This window comes from Heterocephalus glaber, unplaced genomic scaffold (assembly GCF_053883595.1).
Source record: "Heterocephalus glaber isolate CG9 unplaced genomic scaffold, H.glaber_assembly_v1.0 deba00001472, whole genome shotgun sequence".
Lineage (NCBI taxonomy): Eukaryota > Metazoa > Chordata > Mammalia > Rodentia > Bathyergidae > Heterocephalus > Heterocephalus glaber.
This window is the reverse complement of record NW_028258315.1, coordinates 21,893,293-21,914,599: the sequence shown is the minus strand read 5'-3', so window position 1 is coordinate 21,914,599 and position 21,307 is coordinate 21,893,293. Positions and strand designations below refer to the sequence as shown.

Genomic DNA, 21,307 nt, shown 5'->3' with positions numbered 1-21,307 from the left:
CTTGAAGATAACTGCTATTTTCACCATTGAAAGAAAAAAAAATGAATTTGCTTGTATACTTCTGTGAATAAACTCCAAGGGTTCAGCATCCTTTCTGAATTTAAAAGTCTAATTAGAATCTACTTTAAAGTAAGATCTTGGCTTCAAGGTACTTAGCCACTAATACAAAGAGTGGTTTAAAAGAGGAAGCTATAAAATGTTTAATAGAGACAAGTGTGTAACTAGGGAGAAAAAAATACAATGCATCATATAAACTGGGAATTTTTTAATCCATTTTGAAAACTACCATTCACACTTGTTGCCATTCAATATATATTCCAAGAAAAGAGTGGTAAAAGAGTAGTCAATTCCACAGTTAAAATAGGAAAAAGCTGTTCTGATATCATTCTTGTTAAAAAGAGATCATGACTTCCTAATCCCACCCCTCTCAAAGAGCAACATTCCCACATTTCACTGCAGTGAAAGAGATAGGAGGTCATTTCCATTTTTATTTTTCTAACTTTTTCTTGGCTGGCTGAACAGAAATTCTTAATGAACTTACTATTGTTGAATAATACCGAGCACTGTGTTATTATTCTATTATCTGTATGAAATACTGAAACACATGTTCCTGAAATGTATCAGTGTGTTAGCATTCCAACTTGAATTAGTCAATGATTCTGTGATGATTTGCCCTGAAATCCTAATTCTTTAAGGCCTCTTTTGAGTTGAGACTTTGGGGAGGGAGGGAAAACTACTCTGTTCCCATTGCCCACTCAGATTCACTTAGTTGAAACATCTGTCTGTCAATGACAGGTTAAACTCAAGGAAAGTTTCTCAGACATGAGCTCCAGACTCTGGAATTCTCTTCTACCCAGGATTAGCTGGGAATTGAAATACCTTCACGGAGTCCTCAAGTTAGCAGTTTTGTAAATTCACTTGTATTATTCTTTTGGTCTCTCCAATTTTAAAATGTCTCATGCTTTTTATTATGATTCTGATAGGATCAAAAGAAAAATTGTGCAAAGAATTGTGGTTTCTTACCTCAATGCTGAGTTACACAAAATATGTAATGATTAATTTTATTCTGCTGTTTTCAAATATTTGGGACCTTAAAGGATGCTTTTAAATCAATGGAATGATGAAGAGGTTCAATTTCTTTGGTGTCTGTAGCTTCTTTCCTTTAATAAGTATTTTTTTTAACTTGGATCCAACTCATCAATGATTTATTTTATTTTATTTTATTTTATTTTACCAGTGCAAATTTGCAGTCCATGTATTTTACCATCAATTTGAGGAGTTGGTACATGTATATAATATACTTTGTTGCTTTTGAAAATTCCTTTTTCTCCCTCCTCTAAATCCCCTTTCCCCCTTTTCGTTCTTGTTGATATCATTAATCTTAGTTCATGTTTATGTACCCTTAGACCCATTAATGGATGATTAGATAAGATAATGTGCTGTCTATATATAGTGGAATATTACTTGGCTATAAAGAAGCGCAAATTTGAAACATTTTGTAGGAAAATGGATGCACCCGGAAAATATAATTTTGAGTGAAATAAATCACACGCCCTACAATGCTATAGGATATCTCTCACCTGAGTGAGGCAAAGCACCAAGAGAAAAATACAATAAGGATAGGATGAGACAAAGGGATGGAGCTCTTGCAGATGAAACAAAGGGTGGGATGTCTTGCAGGTGGGAAGGGTTTCTGGGGACCAAGGTGAGGAGTGAGGGGAACGGGTTGGGGAAATAGGTAGAATGAAGATATGCCAGGTACAGGGTCCTCATAACCTCAAAGAATGTAGCCATTTTATGCCAAATATAAATATGAACTAAGATGAAATAATCTTTTTGTCTAAGAATCTAAAGACACTCTCTGGTATTCAGTAAATATTTACTGGGTGACTACTATGCACCTAGCACCCTGAAAAGAATAAAGTTTAATATCAATCAACTATAGTTTCCTACATTGACACATCAAACTGTGCTTTAAAGGACTGAGATGAACTATTGTGAAATCTTCTAAAAAGAAAGTACACCGAATCAGGCTACCAAGTCCTACAAATTTTGTTTTAAAGTGGCATTGCAGGAATATTACAACCTTCCTGTTTACCTATACACAGCTTTCACTCCTGTTAAAATTACTAGGGAACATTTATCACAACTGAGGAGTCGATATTGACATATCATTGTAACTGAAGTCCATATTGCATTCAACTCATTATTTTTCTCTCTCATTTCTCTTTTCTGCCCCAGGGTCTCAACCAAGATAACCACCTCACACTTAACTGTCATCTCTCCTCAGGCCCCTCTAGAGGGAAAATTATTCAGATTTACCTCATCTTTGAAAATGTTGACGATGGTCACAATTTTGTAGACCATCTCTCATGTTTAAAATTTTTGTCATGTTTAATTGGTTTAAGGTGATGGGTTTGTGGGAGAAAGATCTCAGATAAAAATTACTGTTCTTTTCGCACTGTCATGTATCATGGTGCACATCATTAATATGACTCATCTATGGTAATGTTATTTTTATCATTTGACTAAAGCAGTGTTTGTCAGCTTTCTCCACTGTAAAATTCTTTTTCCCCCTCTCTGGTACTGTGACCTTTGGAAGAAATTCATTATCTTCAGTACACAAGAAGGGGAGGAGGGTTGAGCATTCAACACTTTGAGGAATAAGCATTTACAAAATTACTCCTCTGTGTGGGAGGTTTTTGTCCACTCCATTTCTTTGTACCGTTAATTTATATCATTATGGACTCTTGGATATTTGATGCAAACTTTGGGATATTATTTATTTGTGGCTCAAGTTATTTCAGCTTCAGCTATTGAGAGAAACTTTCAGTTGGCCTCTACATTCCCTTGAGGTATGTTCTTTGTGATTATGGAACAATGTCTTAATATTTGGCCCTACATGAAGCTTGAGGGTCATCTTAAATATCATCCCTAAAATCACCCATCTCTCTGAGGACCTGGTTCCAGTCATGCATTCACTCTTTATGCAGTGAAGATTTACGGGTTTTATCCAATACACAATGAGCCTTTTGCAGGGACATTGTGCACCCAACCCTAATTATTTATACATTCTTAAACTTTATCCATTGATATTTTAGTTTTCAGGGCACAAATCTATCCTGGCCCTGGTTAAGTTTATTACTAAGTACTTTACTCATTTTGATGTTATCACAAATGGGATTCATTTTTAATTTTTATTCAGAGAGATAGCTGTAGGTGGAGACATATGCAACTGATTTTTGCATATGATTTTGTATCTTGGCTTTTTATCGAATCTTTTTATTAGCTCTAATGGCTTCTTCATTGATTACTTATGATTTTCTAGATATAGAATCATGTCATGTGAAATGATAATTTTGCCTCTTACTTTCCAGTTAGAATACCTCTAATCTTTTTCTCTTGCCTTGTCTGACAGCTCTTGCAGGTACCTCCAGCACTCTGTTGAAAATAAATATAGAGAGTAGGCACCCTTGCCTCGCATGAAATCTTAAAGGAAAACCTTTAATTTTCTCCCATTGACTATGACATTACCTGTGAGTTCTTAACAAATGCCCTTTACTATGTGGAAGAAATTTCCTTTTATACCTATTTTGTTGGGAATTGTTTTATCATGAAAGAATTTTGAAGTTTATTAAATGCTTTTTCTGTATCTATTGAGATGATCATGTGGTCTTTATCTTTCATTATGCTAGTAGACTGCCAACAGTGGTTCTAACGTGGCTTCTGTTAGAGCCTTGTTTAATTTTAAGTCATCCCTAAAGAGCATTGAATAATTTGGTCCCAATCACTAAGTGTAGAATTTCAGTCTGAGGATAAGATAGAGAACGTCATTATTTGATGGATATGGCCAGTTTAAAATACATTGATACTTTGCCTGAAACTAAAACTTTTTCTAAAGATCCATGCCTAAAGATTTGATGACATAAGTGAAGCACTGAAGGTAGATTTTTGCAATCATGTAGACCATCATATTTTATTTGTAATTGACATGGTTTGGTATGCCTCTTTTTCATTGTCCTAGAGATTTTAATTCACCATCTTCAACACTTATGAGACTGAGCGATCATCTGAGAAATAATACCAAGTCACTGACCCCTAAATGAAGAAAAAACTTGCTTGGTTGTTTTGTTTTCTTTTTTCCCCAGTAACTCTGTCATGAGAGTAGCACAGTCTTCTGATTTATTAACTGAGTGTATTATACTGGTTGATAGTGAGAAGATAAGGAAGAAGTGGTGAATATATGGGCAGTTGTTCTTTAATTCTGTGGTATTCCATGGTGTTTGAGTGAAAGAATTTACAGTACAATTTAACACTATTATTTTAAAGAGGTGATGAATCTGGTGCTCAGAGGTTAAATAATAAGTCTAACACCATGTGTCTAATTAAAAGCATGCTCCAAGACTTTCAGTTTAGGCTGCAAAAGAACTAGGAATTTGTCACTCTCAACTTTATAATAAGAAAAAAACCAAACTAAGTAAAAACTCAATGACTTATAATAAGCAGACCTGAGAAACCATAGTTTCAGGACAAACTACCACTCTGAAATCTAAAAAGACATGTCCACCAGAGCTTTCCTATCTAGAACAGAAGCTACTAGAATCCATGCATGATAGGAAGATGTAAATGGCTGTTTCACTGAACTGAGAGAAGTTGAGCTCAGACTAGTGTGAAAGTAAGAAATTCTTAGGTATCTGATCGCTTCTAAATGTGATTGGATAATGAAGGCTCTAACCTCATTAATGTACTAATGAGATCATAATTTGATGGCATTGTTTAAGAGGTGATGGAAATGGGAGGTGTTTGAAGGAAATGGATTATGGGAGCATGACTTTAAGGATTATACCTGGTGTCCAGCTCCTCTCTCTCTCTCTCTCTCTCTCTCTCTCTCTCTCTCTCTGTTTCTGGACAGCAAGAAGTAAGCAGCTTCCCTTCACTACTCCCTCCTACTATGACATTTCTGTCTTGAAGCCAGCTGACTGGATTGAAACCACTGAAACCATGAACCAAAATGAGCTTTTCTTCTTTTAGGCTGTGATTTTAGGTACTTTGTCATAGCAATGAAAAGCTAACACACAAGTAATTGGAAAGGTAGCCCTATTTTGGATTAGAATAATTAATATTGTTAAACTGTGCATAATACTCAAAGCAATATAAAGATTCTACATAATCCCTATAAAAATTCCAACATATTTTTCACAAAAATAGAAAACAAATTCTGAAAATTGTATCAAACCAAAAAAAATCCCAAATAGCCAAAATAGTTTTGAGAAAGAAAAACAAAGCTCAAGGCATCATATTTATACTTTCTCATTTCAAATCATACTACAGAACTTTAGTAATCAAAACAGTACAGTACTGGCATCAAAACAGACATATAATAAGCCCAATATTATATAGTCAACCAAGTATTTTAACTCCTAAAATTCAGTGGGGGAAAGGATAGTTTCTTCAATAAATGGTGATAGGAAAACTGGGCATCCACATTCAAAAAAATGAAAATTACCCTTATACCACACACAGTACTCAACTCAAAATGATTAAAAACCTAAATGAAAGATCTGAAGCTATAAACTTCCTAGGAGAAAAAATAAGGGGAAAGATCCTTGATAATGTTCTTATGTTGAATAACATACCAAAAGTCAGGCAAAAGCAAACATAAACAAGTGGAAATATATAAAACTAAAAAGCTTTACCCGATAAAGAAAGCTACAAATAAAGTGAAAAACCATCCTGCAGACTGGGAGAAATTCTTTGCAAATCATTTAGGTCATGAGGTGTTAGTATCCCAAAGATATGAAGAACTCAATAAAAAACCTACAAATAACTTGACCTAATAGTGGTCAAGTGAACAAACATTTTTCCAAAAACATAAAAAATGCTCAATTGGCATATGTAAAAGGAGATCATCATGACTAACCATCAATGAAAATCACTATGAATATTAACTTTCACCAGTCAGGATGGCTATTTCCAAAATAATAAGTGAAAACAAGTGTTGTTAGGGTGTAAAGAAAAGGCAACTCTTATACACTGATGGAAATATAAATAGCTACATCCATTATGGAAAACAGTATAGAGCTACCATATAATCCAATAATTTCTTTCAGCCTCCTGTAGAAATATATCTGTGTCTGCTACCCCATATTTGTTGCAGCATTATTCAAAAGAGCTAAAATATAGAAGCACTTAAGTGTCATAAATGGATAGAGGGATAAAATAATGCAGTATATATACATGGTGGAATAGTATTTAGCGTCAAGAAAGGGGATACTGCCATTTGCAAGAACATGAATGAAACTGGTGGATAGTATAGTAAGTGAAATAATACACTTCGCTTCTGTAGCACAAAATAAGAATTTATTAGAATCTCATAGTTAAATTGATGACAAAATAACAAGATGGCTGGGCACAGGGGAGGGGATGAGAACACTTGTATAATCATCTTAATTTAGAGGCGACAAAGTAATCTTTTCATTCTTCTTCCTGAGTCCCAGGCTATCAACACTTTTTCTTCTTGTTGAAAGACAGGACTTTTTTCTTTTTTATAAGAATATGCATAGAGGTTTTTGAGTCTAAATGAATTCATAGATTAGTGTTTGTTTCCATGTTTTGGGTGTTATTATTCCATATTTCTTTCTCAATGAATTTCAGAGTGATGGCACTGCAAAGCCAAAATGACCTACATTTTCAGAGGACTCATTAGCACATTACATAGTCTTGTGTTTACAACTTTCTATGGTATTTTTTCACATTAACCTTATTTGCCATAATGGATTTGTATTTTATTAAATTGTGAAAATGGCATTTTCTACGATAAGAGATTAGTTAGTTTGCCATTTTACTGAAATGGCTAATTGGGAAGATTTTTGTATTGAATTAGTGTTATAACACCATAGATTTTAAAACATGAAAAGTGACTCTTCATGATGCTGCTGTGATTGCTTGTCTGGTCTTAACTGTTTCTGTCACAAAGTGGACCTTCTTTTTTGGATACGAAGGTGCCAGAGGTACCTAAGACACATGTTGATGTCTTTTTCTTTATCATTTTGTCCTTTGGTTCCAAGAGCAAATTCAGAGATTTTTATTCTTGCCATTTGGTTTGGAAGTTTGAGTCTTTTAATTCTTTTTCATTTACTGAATGCTATGAGATATTATGTTGTTTTTCCAGGTTAATGAGTTTAAAACCAACTGCCTAAACTGTTACTTTGATTTAAAGCTTTATTGAGATTGGAAATAAAATTTCCAAGAAACTGGTAAATCTAAAGCACATTAATCCTACTTCATAGTAAAGAAAACCACATAAACCATAATTAATTAATGTATATATTCACTAATGTTAATTATATATACTTAAAAATATTATATAACTTTGCGTTTTAAAGGGAAGTAAATATATAAAAATAATAGACACTAAATAGGAAAAAGTGACAACACTGAACAACAGAATGTCAAAAAATGAAACTATATAGCTTTACCAACTTAGCAAAACAACTAAAGCCATTCTAATGTATTTTGGATACTTTTATGATTTATGCAAGTTGTGTTCCACTGTTTTGGATATTATCAAATCAACGCCAATTTCCCATGTTAGTGCTTTATCTTAAATCTCTTTAGATCCGTCTGTTGCCCCTCTTTCCTTTCCGCACCCTTCCGTGGCTGAATGGCCTTGGTATCGCCACTAGCCAGGGGGAGTTGGCCATTACTCAGCCAGGAGAACCCCGGTGACTTGCCCTCTTTTGACCAGAACCCCACCACTTGAGCCCGCGCTGGAGGAGCGGAGCCTCTGAAGGGAGCAGCGACCTCTCCTACCCGGTCTCTTTCCCTGGCAGCGGCGGCTTCTTCTGTGGGACAATATGTTCAAGAGAATGGCCGAATTTGGGCCTGACTCCGGCGGGAGAGAGAAGGGGGTTACTATCGTTAAACCAATAGTTTATGGTAATGTCGCTCGGTAGTTTGGAAAGAAAAGAGAAGATGGGCAGTATAGGTGAAACCATATAGAAATGAGGATATGTCAGCACATGTGAAAAAAATCCATTTTAAATTACATGAAAGTTATGGCAGTCCTTTAAGAGTTGTCACTAAGCCTCCATATGAAATTACTGAAACGGGATGGGGTGAATTTGAAATAATCATCAAAATGTTTTTCATTGACCCTAATGAAAGACCTGTAACCCTGTATCATTTGTTAAAGTTGTTCCAATCAGACACCGATGCAATGTTGGGGAAAAAGACAGTTGTTTCAGAGATCTATGATGAAATGATATTTCAAGACCCAACAGGAATGATGAAACAATTATTAACAACATCTCATCAGCTAACGTTAGGGGCCCATAAGCATGAAACAGAATTTGCAGAACTTGAAGTGAAAACCAGAGAAAAATTAGAAGCTGCCAAGAAAAAAACAAGCTTTGAAATTGAAGAGTTTAAAGAGAGATTTAAAAAAATTGTGAAACTATAAATTGTTTAAAAAATGAAATCAGAAAACTTGAAGAAGATGATCAGACAAAAGACATATAAACAGCTCTGAAGAGAACTTGATAGTGTGCTAATAAGGTGGGCTTCATTTATGGAGACGTGGACTTAATGCAGATACTATTGATGTTTTTTAGAGGAACTGCATATATATATAATTGTCAACAATAGATTTCTCAGCAAGGGTCAAAATATTCTATTCGAACAATCTTTAATGGAAAATATAGGTGTAATAAGAATGGTTTCTGTGTAAGCGTTTTTACCAATCCATTTTAGATAAATTCTATAGTGTTAAGCATGGTTTTAAAAATTTTTATTGGAGTGTGTGAGTATAGCTTATTTTCTTTCTGGCAAGCATCAAAATGTCATTTTAAATAACCTGTACAATTTGGTACTTCTTTGGTAGTTAGAATTAATAAAAGATCCTAAGCATATGTATTTGATTTTTTCAAATTCTTATCTGCCCCTATTCTACCTCTGTTGTATGTGATGCACTCAGTAGTAATTATTTAATAAAGGTAGTTTTTGGACCTGAAAAAAAAATCTCTTTAGATCCTTAGCCCCACACTCCTTCCTATGCTCGGGTTTCATAACAAGGTGACTGGAGAAATGATTGCATACCTACCAAGGAGGAGCAGCACTTGAGAAGAAACATTGGAATGTGTTCTGAATAAAGGCTTGAATGTGGTCTTTTCCACACCTAAAATGACGTATTTATTTGTGCAACAGTGGAGAACAAATGAAAGATGACTAACCCCAGGTCAGGAGCCACTTAATAGCCAAGGCAAATAAGTGAGTGCTGCTACTGTGGTATTTTCTGTCTATAGAAAATTCTTTTAATTATTGCCCTGAACCTTTAACAGAAAGTTATTATTATTATGTTCTAGATTTTATCAAATTATAAATTTCTTACAGATGTTACTTTGGCCTTCCATCATATGTTGGAAAGGTAATATGTTCTTAACAACTGTGATGCCAGGCTGAGTTGGACTGTATTTTACAGTGTAATGTCAGGCTTCAAAGAACTATGTTTCATGAATCTGAATGAATTTCAGCTAAAACCATATAATCTCAGTATATTACAGTAGAAACTGTGAGATCAAATTGTTATCAATTTCAAACAGTTTATATGGATTATCATTGCTTCTACTTAACAAAGTTGTGTCTTACATAAGGAATGGTTTATTTTTAATACTAACAATTCTATATTTAACTTCATATGTTGTTAAAAGGAAGGGTATAATTAAAATATTAATTGTCACACTATTGTGTGTTGTATTTTTTCCTTGATGATTTCATTGATAGAAACATATCAATGAATGCTCAGTGGGATTTCCTGGAGGCTGCATGAGACATGAAATGAAAGAAACAGGCAGGTAAATAACAATACATTATCTTCAAGAATATGCTATTCATTAATCAAAAGTAATGTGATACTCCTAATGTCTGTTTTGAATTCCTAGAGCACATATCATGCCTTCAGTAAAATTATTTCCTTTTCATCTAGATAAGACATTTTTTATTAATGAGTTTAAAAATTTGATTTCAATACAAAGAAGGTCAATAAACAAAATGATCTAGAGTGAAATTTTTATTGGATAACTTTTAAATAACATTGCTGATATAGATAAATATAAGATTCATATATATATTATATGAATATGTAAATATTGTCCCATGAGACATTTACCAATGTAGGGAACAGGGAAAGGGGATGTTACCAGAACCCCTGCAGTGGGTCCTGGTCTCCTGTGAGCCACAACAACACAAGGCAAATTAAAGACAGGAAATGAGACTTAGAGAAGAAGTTGGGTTCTGGGCCTTATCAATGCTGCTCTGGACAGTAAAGACAAGGGCACCTCAAGCTTGCCACTATTTATTGGGTTCAAAGGGAGTAATAGATGACTCAGAGGGTAGCAATAACCCTAAATTGACAAGGATCTTATAATCAGAGGAAGTATCAGATGTCTGGAGGGTGATGGTACTCCTAGGACCATGAAGATTTTATGCTGATAAGGATCTTATGTTGATTAGGATGGTAAGATGAACAAAGATATTCTTACAACAGTAGATGGGATGAGTTAAGCTGATAAGGAGTTTGTCCCTCCCCAGGTGAAACCTTTATACTCAAAGACCAAGGCTTTCCTCAGCTGATGTAATCTTGCCCTTGAGCACCACAGCATCATGGGACCATTGAGGTCTCAGCTGTGACTGGAGGCAAAATGGAGTTATGTTTCAGCATGCCATAGGTGGCCACAAGAAGACTAGGCCTCATACAGCCCTTATCATAATTTAATTGTGAAAAAAATTTTCTCCCTGATTATGTAGAATGGCTCCCAACATACCAAGTTGTCACGATGATTCTAAAATATTGCAAAGTAATTTCATAAGGCTTCATTTAGGTGGATTGGGTGTATAGTTTATGTATTCTGAGAGCTAAGCTTGGGTATTCTGGATTCTTAATTTGCATACTTAAGAAGTGCTTCATTAACTCTGTTTTGAATTGATATTTCTCCAGCAAATGTCTTATATAAGTCTGATATGACTCTTCAAAAATTTCATAGATTCAGTTCTGGATGTATAGTTCTCATAGACTATCTCATGAACTTTATGAAGGCATAGTCCTAGGTATTAGGTAATGGAATTCATCCTTTCTGGATCATAGGGAATAAAATGTCATCTTGATAAGGTAGTGCATCTTGTTTAATTTTCAAGATCAGTTTTTGTTTTCACAAACTCAAAACCAAGGCTAATTTGGGAGACACCATGAGTTTTTTCAATAGTAGTTTTCTATTTATTTTCAGATATTCAGATTTTCTTTCCCTTTTGCAAAAAGCCAGTCTAATTTGTTTTTCCCAGCAAAACCTCTCTCTGGAAGGAACTCAGAAATGGAAAGGTTCGAAGGGTGCTCAAGTGCCAGTCCTCTTGGGCACTGGACCAAATGTCGCTAATGCTCAGATCTAGAATTTGCAAAAATTGCTAATACACTGCACCAGATGTTTGTTTATCAACTTCAGTGGCCAATCAACTGGTTTAATTCACTACAGAAATATGAAGTAACAAAAATACTTCCTTTCAGATTTGTGGCTACATTGCAACACTGAAATAATATTGACCTCAGTTTCAAAGAAAATAATTATTGAATGAAAAAATCTATCTGGAGTTTATCGATCTATTTATATTTTGGGTTTTTTTTACCCAGCATCTCATCCTGTAGCCCGGGTTTGTCTTGAACTTGCCACCTTTGTGCCTCAGCTTGCAGAGTGTTGGTATTATAGATGTGTGTCACCATGTCTGGGTGACTAATATTTGTAATATTAGAGAATGTTCTATAAAATCCATTTCTTTTAAAGGTTATAATGCAAACTTCAGTATACTTTGTACATTTGCTGTTTGCAGCCAAGGACAAACTTGTGATATTTTTTATGAAAAAATAATATGGGAAATCAGATTGCACTTTTTAAATTAGTTTCTTACACAGAAAATACTTTAAAGATGCATTGCTTTCATTAGATTCTGTTATTATTGGCTTAGGTAATAATGATTAAACCATGGCCACATTCCCTTTGGGAGAAAATAAATAGAAGGACCTGGAATCTCTGACTTCACATGTGGCCTTGCTGCTGACTGATTTGCCTCTGTTGATGGGAGAGGAAAGACTGGCTTTTTTACTGAAGTTCAATATTCCTGAAGTGCCTAACAAGCTACTTCTTGGTATTCAGTCTGTCACCATCAGTTTAGGTATCAACCATTCTCATTTTGCTCCAAGAAAATGATTACATTGCTTGAGCCATAATTTAATTTGGGTTTAACAATTTAAACTATCTTGTCACTAGTGTCATCCTTCTCAACTCTGTAACTCTTCATAACTCTATATTTTCTGGTTTAAAAGAAGGTAAAGTAACATGATATCCTCTCTGGTTTCTAGAAATTCATAATTTTAGAAAAATTTTGTTAACACAAACTTGAAAATTTCCACACATCTTGATTAATCCTTTCCAAAGTTCTCATTTCCAAAGACATCATCTTTAATTGGATGAAGAAGTCAATAGTGGTGTGTGTGTGTGTGTGTGTGTGTGTATATGTGTGCAAACATGCATAGCTCCATAAAAATATGTGTGTTTTAATTGACTTAAGCAAAAAGATGATAGAAAAAATTCACAATACTTAGTTCTAACTAAAGAAATTCAATGCTTTTCCCAGAATATCACTCTTGGGCAGAGAGAAGTTGATAGTACGGAAGTCAACTTTGCCCTGTGTTCCCCTTTCACTTCTGGACCAGCCATCTTTTAGCTTAATCCAGCAGCTCCCATGGAAGAGGAAGCCATTCCTGTCCTTCCCCAGCTCAGAGGTATAGAAAATGTGGCAGAAGTCACTTCCATAACCCTGGAACAAACTGAAGGAAACTGTCTGAGGGGATAAAGGTACATTTTTGCTCCTTATATCTGTGGCTTCCCCAACACAGCCACCTCCAGTCTCTGCACATTATTAATAGCTGTCATTTCTCTTTCTGGACAAATCACTTCCATGCAGTTTGCTTTTGAGGGTACTGGAGAGCGTCCTCTCTATCTCTCTACATTAAATAGCCTCCTGTGCTGCTGAGGCTGCCGTGGCTCTCCCTTTCTCTGTGGCAGGTGTATTTATCATTTTCCCCACTCTGACATTCTTAGCTCCAGCTGCCAGACCAGGCCTGGTGCCTTTCTCTCAGTAGATTAGTTTGCATTCTAGAGGATTAAAAAGGTTTAGAGAGCAACTAGGAGTTGGCAGGAAGAGACTGAGTTGTTTAGAAATGTTAAAAAAGTGTCAAGATTGCTCGTTTTTCTGAGGGAAGAGAATGGGAGGAGGAACAGAAGCACTTTTCAATCAGATTCTAGCAGACAAAACATCACAGGAAAGTGGCAGCAAGGATGTCCAAGATAGTAAGAAATTCTTGTATTCTGAGTAAGATAGGAAGTAAAGAGAGGAGGGAATGATGAGGAGGGCAAAAAATTCTGCTTTTACACAAAATGATTGCAAGTTGACAAATCAGACAGTCCAGGTCTTCACCCTCCTTTGGTACTCTTCCTTTTTAGTCAGCCTTGCAGAAAGTAGCCAAAGGAGATGAGGTACTCCTGCAACCAACATGTGGCTCATGAATTGAGCAGCATCTCACGTCTCCATTTCAGGTTCTGCTTATATTCTGATTTCTTTGATTATTGGTGGAGGAGGGAGCTTTGTCTTTGATGTGCTTCTTAGAGAAAGGAGACAGTTCCCAGAGCTCAGAAAGAAGCCTTGATCTGCCAGTGATTCTGTACGGGTGACAAAGGAAATGTATGAAGATATTTTAATGCTGTATCTATCATATGCACAACATAGCTACTTAGAACAAAGAGAAATCACTGTATTTGAAAACTTCTAAAAGCTGGATTAAGCATGAGGAATGAATCAGTGTGCTCCTCCTGTGCTGTGTATTTGGATAGATCAAGGACACCAGCCTGCTGTTTTTTTCTCTTGGAGTTGTATTTGGGGAGGATTTGGGGAGAAAGTGTGACTTGAGAAACAGGACAAAGAATTTCCTTGGGTTTGGCTGAATTAGAAAAGCACTCCAATCATTTGATAGACTTCCACAAAAGTGATTTGTACCATGGCAAGCCCCAGCTTATATCACATTTTTATACCATCTCCTATAGAGAAGGAAGGAGAACAGAGAAAGGCAAAGTTTTAGTCTTTTCTTCATGGAATGAAGGACAGGAAGGATGTTAAATGAGAAATCAGAAATAAGAGTTCTAGTCAAAATCCTGGTTTTATTTTTTTCTTTTTTATTCATTTGTAGCAGGATTGGGTAGGAGGTGGTTTTTAGCCAATATGGCATTTAAGGTTCCTTCTGAAATCCTATACCTCACTCATTGAACTCATAACTCCAACCTTAAAAGCTCAACTAAACTAGTGAATTCTGCGCCTCCCCAGCTGTTTTGTGTGTTTGTGTTGTGTTTAAATGTATTATTAAGGAAAAGGTAAAGTCATGTTTTTGTGCTATGATTCATTCTTAGCCATATATTGAAAATTCAAAGGTTCATATAAGGGGCATCTAAAGAAACAAGTCCAAACAGCAAGCACCTCACTGAAGTGTTATTTTTCAAATGCAGCAGGAATAATTAATGAGTCTAGTGGAGAGCAGTTTCCTAAGGAGATGCAGCTATCTATCTTTCTTCTCTGAGCAGAAGAGCTAGATCTTGTCCTTGCAGGATAAAGCCCACTCTTCTTAAGCACTTTACCCTACTCACACCCGTCACGCCTCTTATATATCTGTTTTCTTCTTCTCTATGGGGCTCCTCTCCTCAGTCTATACATGTGGTCAAGTTGCTTTGGTTTTGCCTTCACTCAGCCAGCTCTATGGAGATCTCCCCATCCTACATAAGCCTTTCATTTATGCATCAACCCATAGGCACAAAGTGTAGAACAAGGCAGCAAAGGTCATCCTACAATTTAATTTCTAGTATGCTGGGGGTGGTGCTCATCAGGGAAAATGATAAATGGTAAACATACGCATCCTGAGGTATTTTCAGATGGTAACAGTGTTTGCATGACACGAAAGAAAGTGAATGAAATGTGAGACAGTGAATTTGAGGTTATGAAGTAAAGTCTTTTTGAGGAAATGAAATTTGAGCAGAGTTTAGAGATTACAAGTAAGACACCAGTCCAGTAGAGTTCTGTGATACAGCATGGAGGCAGAGGGAGCAGAAAGTGCCACACTGTTAGGGTTGGAAGGAGCTTGGCACAAAGAAGAGGCAGGCGAGAGTGTTTATGTCACAGTGCATAATAGGGAGGGCAGCAGGCCAGGAAGACAGAGGTAGGTAGAATTGTATCACAAGCACCCAAAGTCCCTGAGGAGCTGTGATTAGAATTTGAAGGCTGCCTTTGGGGGATTTTAACTGAAAGGTGGAGTAATCTGAGTAATCTGATTTGCATTTGTAAAAATCACCCTTGTAGTAGTGCGTGAACTGACTACAGAGGAGCAAGAATGGAAGAAGCAGGAAGGAAGTTGGAAGAAGCAGGAAGGAAGTTGGGAGAAGACTTCCAGTGGTCCTAGTGAGATAGGCCCTGGTTAAGCCTTAAATCCTGGCCTGGAGACAGACAGGTGGAGTCATTTTCAAAATGCAATTTTAAGATTGAACCAGCAGTGTTCACTGATAGAGAGCAAAGTGTTGAGAATGAATTCCAGGTCTCTAGTTGGAGTGGTCTATATGTGGAGTTGAGCTGTGGAAAGCTGGGGTCGGCACAGGTTTGGATGTTTATGAAGAATTTGAGTTTGTTATCTTTCCTTACTATCTATCCATTGTAAGTAAATAAAACTTCCATTGGAGTTGGAGAACCCAAGCTGCCTTTTGTGATTCCAAGTTCTAATTGGACCTTCCAATTAGACTGAAACAGTTGACTCTCTGCCTGTCCCTCCTTGCAGGGAAGGAGTGGCCTAATCACTGCATTCATTCACAAGCAAAAAGGGGGCCCCATCTCTCCTTCTTCTTGAATATTTGCCTTTACTTGGGGTCACAATCTGGATTTTCTGTTCCTGTTTACTTCTGTTACATTCATTTAATGTTCACCTTCATTCTCTCTGGTGTAGCTCTGTTGTATGTCTCTTCTGTCATTCTTAAGGTCAAATCCATGACTTAACGTTTTAAACCCTTCCAACCAATACGCAGCCTCTCCCCATGTGGGGGATGGTAATTAAGCATTTTATGTCAATAACTTTCCATGGTTCTGGCTAAAGGAAATAAGTCAAGCTCTCTTAGATCATTCAGACTTTAATTCTAGTTAGATCTTTAACAATTCATGATGTTAAAAAGTGTCTCCGTTTCTGCATACCAGTCTCCACTGTCCTGTGTCCATGGGTCCTTTCTACCATCCTTTTAGCCTAAATGTGTCTAACACAGCTTCAGTGCCTCCAGGAAAATGAAATATTTTCCTATCAATGTCCCTAAATGGAGATAATTTCTCTCCTCAGATGTGACACTGGGATATTATTTATAGCACAACAAGCACCCAGAGAATTTTGTAGAAATTTTTGCTTATGCACATCTTTTTCTGGTGTCCACCTCTTTATTTTAAATAGTATTTACCATGGCGCTAAAGCAGAATTATCAGATTACAAATAAAAGAATCATCAAAGAATCACAATGTTCTGGATGCTGCCCAATGTCATGACACGATCGGCTGCCCAAAGGAGAATGTGAGCGAATGACCAAGAGGAAGTGGAGAGTAAGAGAGGACAACATCAGTGTCACTCTGTTCAAAGCAGTCTGTTTCCTCCCTTCTCTAGAACATCCAACCACATTTCAAGGGATCCCTATAAGCATATTTAAGTTGCATTTGGAGATTCAAGTTGTAGATTTTAACTTGTTTTCCCTCAATCTGCTAATGACCTGGCCCTTAGCTGAGTGATATCAAATAACTGGTGTTCTTGAATGAATAAAATGTAGGAATATTTTGGTTTGGTTTTGGTCAAATATGTAGCTTTCTGGTATTTATATAATCCTACTGGGCTCCTCCTGCAGAGCATTGAGCATTGCTTGTATCCATATTATGCCTTGTACATGACATCAAAACATTTTTCAGGGAACATGGGGATCAGTACAAACATTGTCCCAATATCATCACCAAGCAGGATATAGAAATGCACTGCTCTTTGGCAATGGACATCGTATTTTAAAATATGATTTAAAGTATAGTGGCTCAGTGGTGTGCTATCAGCCTCATCTTGTTGCTATTACCCAATATTTCTAATTTCAAAATAGCTGTTTTTCACAATAGACTTTAAGATAAGTAGGACAGGTGTTTGAAATTCATACTCATGAATGAAGTAACTGAAGCTCAAAAGGAAGAAATGGTCCAAAGTCACAGTGCCAGTGAGTGGCACAGGGAGAACTTGAGCTGTCTCATATGTGTCTCACACCAAGCATATCTCAGGGCATCATGCAGCATGTTTACATACCATCACTTGGTCATATCCCAGACTAAATTAACTGGACCAGGGAAAATCAGTGCAGGATTCAACACACACATACAAACAAAAACACGTATATAAACACATGCTGCTTATCGCTTCTCGGCCTTTTGGCTAAGATCAAGTGTATGTATAAACACATGCTCACAAAGGAGTTCATGGACACAGACAACGTATAGGACAAAAAAGTGCTTTATTCCTCTTTTAGTTTTTTAACTTTACTATATTTAATATATATACTAATTTTGTTTTGCGATGAAGTGGGAGGACGGAATGAGTAAAGAAAATTCAATATTGTTGAACTTACTGAATTTCTCTTTTTTAATTTTATTTTTAACCTAGAAGTTTGGCATTGATCATATCTAACCACATGCTCTATACAATGGGAAGATACAAAACTGTTCAGGGCTATGTAGTTGTCTCATTCATTCTTTTTCATCTGTGTCTAACATTCTTTCAAATATCAAATTTTTAGGAAACTTCCAATGAAAAATTATTTGGAAATAATGGTTTTCCATTTCGTGTAAGATCGAGACTGAAGCCATAGTAATGGCAACTTTGGAAGAGTAGGAATGGCCCAACAGTGCCTCTGGCAATGACCTCTTACCCAGCACCTCCATGCTTGCCTCCCAGCCCCCTGGCATACCTTTCTCCTGGATGCTGCTATAAATTTATTCTATATTTAGTGCACCTGATACCAGCTCCAGTTGATAATGTAAATCTAGAATCTGCCTTTCTAAGGCTGCCATAACAAGACAGCCAGAACCAGGCAGCTTAGTTGGCAGAAATGCATTGCCTCATGGATCTAAAGACTGGAAAACTGAGATCAAGGTGTCAGCACGTTGGTCCCTTCTGAGGGCTATGAGGGAGGCATTGGTGCCAGGCCTCTCTCCTTGGCTGGCACGGGGCCTCCTTCCCCTTCTGGCTTCACATCATTTCTTGTGGCACATCATCAAAAGAATACCTGCTCTCTTCTGCCTCAGAGTTTTCTTGATGTTATTCCATGTGTTCTTTCTAAGACAGCTGGACCATAAGGTATTTTCTTCACTCCTTTAAGCCCTGCTCAAGAAGAGTACCTGCATGGAGAGGGTTCTCAGGGATGGACTACTGAATATTCACAATGAAGGCCTAAGGTAGGAGTCTCTGAAAGCAAAATGAAACCCTTCTGATGACATTACACTGCCTAACTCTTTTGAATTGAGTGCCAGAACATCTGAAAGCCTCTCAGTCAGGGCTCCATTGCTACCACTTTCCTTCAGTTATGCAGAAATTTGAAGGTAAACCTGGCAAGAACACATGAGTTTGTCACCAAGTTTGGGACTCCAGCCTGGTCTCTTTTAATTCATAGTCTTTTCTTTAATTCTGATTTACTTTCAGCAGGTACACTGATTTACCTTTTTTTGGTCTTTTCTCAGTATGTTCTTCATAAGCCCTTTCTTGGCTTTCTAAAAGTTATTGCCACTGAATTAGATTTTAATGGAGTTAATATATCAGTATGTTATTTAGTGTTTTAGTCTGTGATTAATCCTAGAAAAGCTGGGTGACTGCCTTACCAGAGGGCTGCGTTTTCTCCACGTTGCAGCATTATTCATGTCAGACCCAAAGGGACAAATATGGAGCAGCAGGAAAAATGAGGCTAGCAGCCCAGGGAGTAAGGGCTCTGGTGCTGGAGGAGGGGGCGATGCATTTTCCAGGGAGCTCAGTTTCCCAGGATAGGGACTCTAATGAGGCAGGGAGACTTTCATCCTGCAGTAACTAGGAAGAACATGTTATTTACTTCTCAACCACATTTAATGATGAATCAATAGATTCACCTTTACGTTTGTATTTTGACTGAACAAAGACCAGGTCTGTAGCTTATGTAGATCCAAGACACACAGTTGTAATAGGTCTTCTTTCATTGCCAGATGGAAAGGAGCATAATCTTTGAAATATACTTGTAAATAATACTCAGAACCATTAAATCTAACCCTCAGTTTTTAACCATGTGTTAACCATGCTATCAATGATGCATAACCTCCCTCTATTTCTTGGTCCAAAGGCAAAGAAAACTGCAGTAGAAAATCCAGCTGGATTCCCCTCTCAAACACAGATCACTACAGAAACTCACCAAAGGATTCCAGATGATCCCACTGGCACTTTTCCATCCAGAGGCTTCCCTGAAAAGCTGGAGGTATTCCCAGTGTGGCTATGTTGTCAGCCCTTCCTTCTAGATCATTGTCTCCAACAGAAGCACAGAAGCAGGCAGTATATTTGTCTTTCAGTGGGTCTGGTCCCAGTGTGGGACAAAAGTGAATTTTCCATTCAAGATACATGGAGCTACAGGTCATCTTTGAAACCAGCAAGCATAGCCTGTAGTTCTAGGTTACTTTGACATAGGTAATAACTTAAAATTCCTCTGAGCTTAGATTTTACACTTATGATTCTCCAAATTATCTCTCATTATCCCTGCTGGTCTCTGCTGGTGGGGCTTTGAAAGTCATAGGTTTCTTATATAACTAAGGCACTAATGTTCTTACTGATAAGGTTGCAAACCTCCACAGGGTGGGGGATGTGTGTGAATGTTGCCAGGGGTGGGGGAGTTACACTTAGAGAAAGAATGAACTGAAGAATTGTTCTATGATGAGTAAGAGAAATGGTGCTGGAGATCAGTCTCAAAAACATCAGCTAACCTCAGACCTGGGCCTGTCTTTGACAGGAAAGGATTACAGAAGGGAGACGTTGGGCCTCTCATCATTCTTTCCTTTTATGTAAATACTTGTGCCATGTGAAGCAAAAATAAGTAAAAGTATTGGCCAAGATTTCATGTATCTGCCTCATGATTTGTGGTTAGGTTTAGCATTTAGAATGCTACATGCCAAGTCTTTGGCCATTTAATACTGTTTTTTTCTATCAGGAACAGATATATTAGGGGTATAAATGGCAAATACTATTTTCTTCATACATCATCACAAGCTTGAAAGGAAACGAAGACGCCATTAAAACTGCCTGCCTATTTGTGTGAACGTGACCAACCTGAGGAAGGCCATGGACAAGTGGCCATCTAGATTGTTTTCAAAGACATCGTTCTCCTGAATAAATCATTCCTGCTGTTTAACAACCTTTGCAGTTGGAACGTGCCTTCTCATAAAGAATTTGCTTTTAAAAGTGACTAGGGTTTTTCTCTTTTAGCTGAAAGAAATAGACTGCTTTGTGTTGTTTGACCACATACAAATGCTCTGTTGTGAAATAATTCATTATGTGGCGAATGCACCACTGTGGAGATTTCTTTTGAGAAGTGCCCTCTTTCAGCTCTCTAACCTCTGCAATACCAAATTGGATTGTCCTTCTCAGAGACAGGGCTTCACGCTAGATGGCAGTAATACCCCAGTTTGAGAGGCTATTGTATGTCTTCCCTCCCCCTTCCTCTCCACATGTAATCTTTTCTTGTCCAAAGCAATATGGAATAAAACATGCAAATAAAATCCCTTCATTTTGTACAAGGTTCATTCAGAAAAGCTGATATACAATTAAAACTGGTAAAGAAAAAATACGTTCAACGATATCAAAAACTCAAGGCATTGTGGGTTTGTTTTGGGGGAGTCTCTGGTTTCCTTGTTATTCTTGTTTTTCAGGGATAGTTTAATTACAAAAGAAAATTTGTTAGGACTCAAGCTCTAAGCTTAAGTGAGAAGATAAAAATGCATTTCTGAGAAAAAAATTCTGCTATGCTTGTTCCTTATGTTTCCCCCAAATTCTCTGCTTCTTCCAGTAAATTGACTGTGCTTTTGTGTAATATTAATCTGGATTTCCTACACACAGACAATGGGTTGCAAGCTCAGAGTTCAGTGTGTATTCCCCATGAACAGT

The 21,307-nt window shown here is 36.9% G+C and overlaps 1 long non-coding RNA gene and 1 pseudogene across 1 annotated transcript in view; both read left to right on the top strand.

Annotated features, from left to right (window-relative positions):
• LOC147826228 (uncharacterized) overlaps positions 1–21,103 on the top strand; it is a 29,738-nt gene extending 8,635 nt beyond the window's left edge. The window contains exons 3-4 of the long non-coding RNA XR_015439234.1: positions 18,482–18,591; positions 19,500–21,103. This is a non-coding gene — a long non-coding RNA (uncharacterized LOC147826228). The remainder of the gene's footprint in view (positions 1–18,481; positions 18,592–19,499) is intronic.
• Positions 7,649–8,520, top strand: LOC101696367 (YEATS domain-containing protein 4 pseudogene; annotated as a pseudogene).
• Positions 21,104–21,307: the final 204 nt, after the last annotated feature.